The 5,441-nt window shown below is 36.4% G+C and overlaps 1 non-coding gene across 1 annotated transcript; it reads right to left on the bottom strand.

Annotated features, from left to right (window-relative positions):
- Window positions 1-806: 806 nt before the first annotated feature.
- On the bottom strand, window positions 807-878 carry TRNAC-GCA (transfer RNA cysteine (anticodon GCA)). The gene has a single exon. It is a non-coding gene; the product is annotated as a tRNA-Cys (tRNA).
- Between the last annotated feature and the right edge of the window lie 4,563 nt (window positions 879-5,441).

Here is a 5,441-nt window from a genome sequence, read left to right as displayed (position 1 = left end):
TAATAGTCACCCGTGCACAAATATTTACAACCTTAAAAGGTAAAATTATAAGGAGTACAAGAAAAAAATGTTTAAAATAGTTTCAAAATATAGAAAAAAAAATAGTAGGAATTGGTCAAAAGTCAACATCCATTGATCACTTATGGCACAGCACAACACAACACAGATGAGGGTAACATTTTTTTTATTTCTCTACTATATTAGGCCCTTTGGTTTATTGGCTTTACAAGATGGAGACATGAAGTTTTCTATGTTCGAAATAAATTTGGTTGATTGTTTTCTGGTTAGCATTGGGGTACCATCAAAACTTATTTATTTCTTTGAAATGTTTGAGTTTATAATTTACATGTTTTCATTTTTCTACTTTGTCTGCTTGCATTTAGAAATGAAGCAAAATTAGTCTGAGGGTTTTAGGCAGATTGTTATAATTCTAATTTTTAACTAAAAAAAAAAAATTAGTCTCGTTGTCACGCTTAAAACTACCCTATAGGTATAATCGACCTATTATCCTTCCACCTGTAGGAGCAAAAGGCAATGTTACTATGTGAAACTAGTTTCATGTCATTTATTCAACAATAAGGGTGTTAGCATGCATTTGGAAATGAACCCATATTTAAAAAAATTATATAAAATAGAAAAGAATTGTTATCTCAAAGACAATCAGAAAACCAACCGTTCCTTCACCCAAGACCATGGCCCGAGAATCATTCCAAGAACCCTAAAGGATGGGTTACAAACTCAAATTTCGGTGGGTTCTCCAAGCACGGATTGCAAGTTAAAAGAGGTTGAAAACAAAGTAAAATGAAAGGGCCCAACCAAATTCGAACCGGTGACCTCTTGATCTGCAGTTAAATGCTTTACCACTGAGCTATGGACCCATTTTGCATGATTTCAACCTGAGTGACCCCTTCTACAGAGTGTCAGTCTAAAAGTGTAAAAAGTATCTCTCCAAAATAAAAGGGCCCAACCAAGTTCAAACGGGTGACCGGTCAAATTCTCTACCACTGAGCCATGGATCCATTTTGTAGGATTTTAACCTTAGTGACCCCTTAGACATAGTGTCGGTCCAAAAAGTGTAACAAATTTCTATCCAAGATAGAAGGGCCTGTTAGGATCGCACAACAACGCACACGCTCGATCTAGATGTACACAAAGAACAGGATAGAGAAAAGTGCAAGGAGAACTCTGGCTAAAAGGATTTTTCTATTGATGACTTCACGTATGTACAGTAAGAGAGAATTACAGAGAATAGAAAGTAATTTTCAAAGCTCTAGCGGACGGGATATATATATATATATATAGATCAGTTTACTATATATAGGTTTACCAGATTTAACCATCTACTGTATATAGTCATTTACTATATATAGCTTTACCCGATTTAACCATCTACTACTAGCTATTTACCATATATAGGTTTACCGGATATAGTTTTACCAAATATAGCTGTATTGGATATAGCTTTACCAAATATAGCTTTAGCGGATATAACCGTTGACCAAGCTATAAATAAGCCGCAGGCTCTATAACCTAACAATTCTCCCACTTGGAGATTGATCTAGTCAACCAATAATTTCATTCTCAAACGACCATGAACATCTTCATGGTCTTCATGGCACCATATCAATTGAGGCTTTGCACAACCTCAATATTCCAACATCAACACATTTTTGTCAACACCATATCAATTGAGGCTTTGCACAACCTCAATATTCCAACATCAACACATTTTTGTCAACATGTTTGCTGGATTCTTTGCACCCTCTATCTTCTCCAACCACATCACCATCTTTCACTAACCTGCAAGTGAAATGGTATCGTCTTATGTGTTTTCTCTTTAAATGATAGACCGGGTTCCTTCGCCAACTGTATGACACTCTGGCTATTTCTGTTAAGAATCTTCGTGCTGCTTCTTGCCCATTCTTCCAGATCGTCAGTCATCCATATCGTCTTCTTTCCAGCTTCAACTATTGCCACGTACTCAATCTCAGTACAGCGCATTTTTGAAGCCTAGACGTCCCATCATCCATGGCTTGCTCCTACTTGGTTGTATCCTCCAACTGTAGGGTCTCATCAAAGGGTTGTGGTTCCCTTTCATCAGCAACAGATAGTGTAATGAAGGTACATACATATCTGGTACTCTGATAGTACAGGATGATCTTCTCAACACTAGTTCAGGTGTCAGTTACTCCACTGCTGATTCCTCCACAACAACCTTAGGAGTTTGTTGAGTATCTGCTACAAGATCACTTGGTGATTTTCTCCGTAACTCAACCTCAACTCCCACTTGCTTTGTTGTCTTGGAACCTTGCTCCACATATGGTTCCTCAGCAGTAGTCTCAGCAGTTTCTTAAGTATCTGCTACAACATCACTAGGTGAGTTTCCCTGCAACTCAAACTCAACTCCCACTTGCTTCGTGGTCTTGGAACCTTGCTCCACATCTGGTTTCATTTCCAATCACACTTTCTTCAATTCTCTGGCGGTCCTTGTGAAGCTAACTCGTTTCTGCTTGCTCATAACGTAGTTCTCACAACGACCCACATCAACAGATTTCAGACCTTCTAAAACTCCTTTCACAGCCAGCCTCTTCATTCCTTTCGCACTCATAGGTTCAAGTCTATTGGGCTATAGACTTGAATCTGAAGCACTCTCAGCAACAGCAGCTGTGTTCATACACCCTGCAATGGTGTATAAGGTTCCAGATTTTGAGCCACATGCTACCACCGTAGCACCCTTCATAATCTTCCACGAACTCTTCCCTAACTTTGTTGCATAACCTGTGCTGTCCAACTGACCAATAGAGATCATGTTCCTTCTGAGACCAGGAATATATTTGACATTCTTTAATGTCCAATCATTTCCTGCCGGAGTTTTTAAGTCGAAAGTGCTAACCACTACACCATAGAACCACTTGTTAAACTTTATTTTGGCAGCGATTTTGATAAGCGCCAACAACGCTGGATTTTGCAAAGCTAGAGGTCGTAGTATCCTTAGATACTTTCACAAGGTGTTTTCAACTTCTTTTATAGGTAATTGAACTTTTGAGTCCATGTAAATGATTGGTTGGATTAGTATCAGTTTAAGAAGACAGAAGAGAGAAGAGAGACTTTGTTAGAAATTCTCCCAGGTAACAAAGTGTTTTCAACTTCTTTTATAGGTCGAATTTTAAAATTAAACCACAACAAAATTTACTTCTATCTAGCAAAACGTATCTGAGTTTGATATTATTTGATTTTGGGTATGGACACAACTAGCTGATTTCTTTTGATTACATTAATGAATGTATGTAGATGTTTAAAGTGTTGATCTTAATGGTTTTAGAAAATATCAACACATCATCGATATAAACTATCGAATTTTTTTGAAAGGATTGAACATATCATTCATAATCTTCTGAAATTCGGATGGAGCGTTATTTAGCCTAAATGGCATGACGTTACTCTCATATTTTCTAAATTGGACATTAAATGCTATTTTATATTTGTCCTTTTAGGAAACTAGAATTTTCCAAAATCCCAATTTCATGTCGAATTTTATAAAAACATTTGATTCTAAATTCTTTTTATCAAATCATTTTTGTTTTGGATTGGATATCTTATTTATTCTAAAACCTTATTCAAAGGTTTATAATTAATTACCAGTATCAGAATTTCTGGTTTCTTTTCACCATGTTGTTAACCTAAAATGCAAGACATGACCACATGCTCTTTGAAGACCTTATCAGCTTCCTCTGCAAAATATCACCTAAAATGTCACAGTATTTAGTGTTCGATGCTTTTTGACTTAACCCTAGGGTTCTATTTAAAGTGAACTTGTGATAATTTTTGTCAAATTATATATTTCAATACCTAATACATTAAGATATAATATCTTATTTCAATAATATTAAAATGTCATAGAATATCATAATATATGTTTAATTAATATGAATCTCATTCAAATTTCAAATATATATTTTTATTTAATGTTTATGATACACATCAATTATTTTAATATTTAACATATCAAATACGTTAATATGTTTTGATATTATACTTCAAGACTATAGGAACTTGCTCAGAGGACCTGAGAGTTACATTGGCCTACAATGCATCTCATGGACGATGCAAAACTATGGTGGCGCTTGAAGGTGAATTGTATAAAAAACTGATCATGCACCAAAAAATCATGGGAAGACCATTGATGGAATTGAAGCAATCGACGCTCCCCTGTATGGGTTTCCAATCAAAGACCTAATGTTTGATGTTGACTCTTTTCAAGAAAGAGCCACATGATCAAACAATAAGAAACGGGGCGGTATCTCTGAGAACTCTATCACACACATAAAAAAAAAGTATGTCGAAGAGTTAGACATTACACAGAAGATCTAGCTTTCAACGAGGAGACCCGAGTTCGATTCTCGAAAATGAAATTTTATTTTCTTATTTCGTTTATTTTATAGTTTCATCTTTTGTCACCAATTATATTTAAACTTTACCTAGGTTTGAGAAGCACTATAATGGATGAGTTCAATAGTATCTTAAATTCAAAAGACATTTATGAACTTGGTTTGAGAGGCACAATAATGGTCAAGTTCAATAGTATCTTAGATTAAAAAGACTTTTATGAACTTTGAAGCTTTAATAGTGTTATGTCATAGATATTTGGTTCAATTTCAACAAGTGAGGTTGAGGTTATTCAAATGGTTAATGTGATAATCCGGTCATTTTCAAGGTCTCTTTTGTTGAACGCCATCATGGCTGAGATGACTGAGATGACTGAGATGAGCACCAGAGTAAGTTTGACAAGGAGGGTCGTAGAGAACCACACCCCAAGCCAAGCTCATGTTGAGCTTAACAAACTAAAAATCCAAAAACACAAACCCTTAAATGGGAACCAGGATGCTAAGGAATTAAAAAACTTTATTTTTGACGTAGAACAATACTTGAAGGTTACAGGAACTTGCTCATAGAACCTAAGAGTTACGTTGGCCACAATGCATCTCATGGACGGTGGCGCTCGAAGGTGGATGATATAAAAAATGGGTCATGCACCATAAACTCATGGGAAGACCGTTGATGGAATCGATGCAATCGACGCTCCCCTTGATGGGTTGCCAATTAAAGACCTGACGTTTGATGTTGACTCTTTTGAAGAAAAAGCCACACGATCGAACACCTCGAAATGTCGCGGTAGCTCTAAGAACTCTATCATACGACCTGAGAGTTGAGGGCTACAAGAACTTTCTCATACGACCTGAGAGTTACGTTAGCCGCAATGCATCTCATGGACGATGCAAAACTATGGTAGTTCTCGAAGGTGAATGGTATAAAAAATGGGTCATGAACCATAAACTCATGGGAAGATCGTTGATGGAATTGATGCAATCGACACTCCCCTGGATGGGTTGCCAATCAAAGACCTAACATTTTATATTGACTCTTTTGAAGAAAGAGCCACA

This window comes from Cucurbita pepo, chromosome 10 (assembly GCF_057944985.1).
Source record: "Cucurbita pepo subsp. pepo isolate OVF chromosome 10, ASM5794498v1, whole genome shotgun sequence".
Lineage (NCBI taxonomy): Eukaryota > Viridiplantae > Streptophyta > Magnoliopsida > Cucurbitales > Cucurbitaceae > Cucurbita > Cucurbita pepo.
Note: the sequence above shows the minus strand (reverse complement) of the source record. Positions and strands in the feature narration are given on the sequence as shown.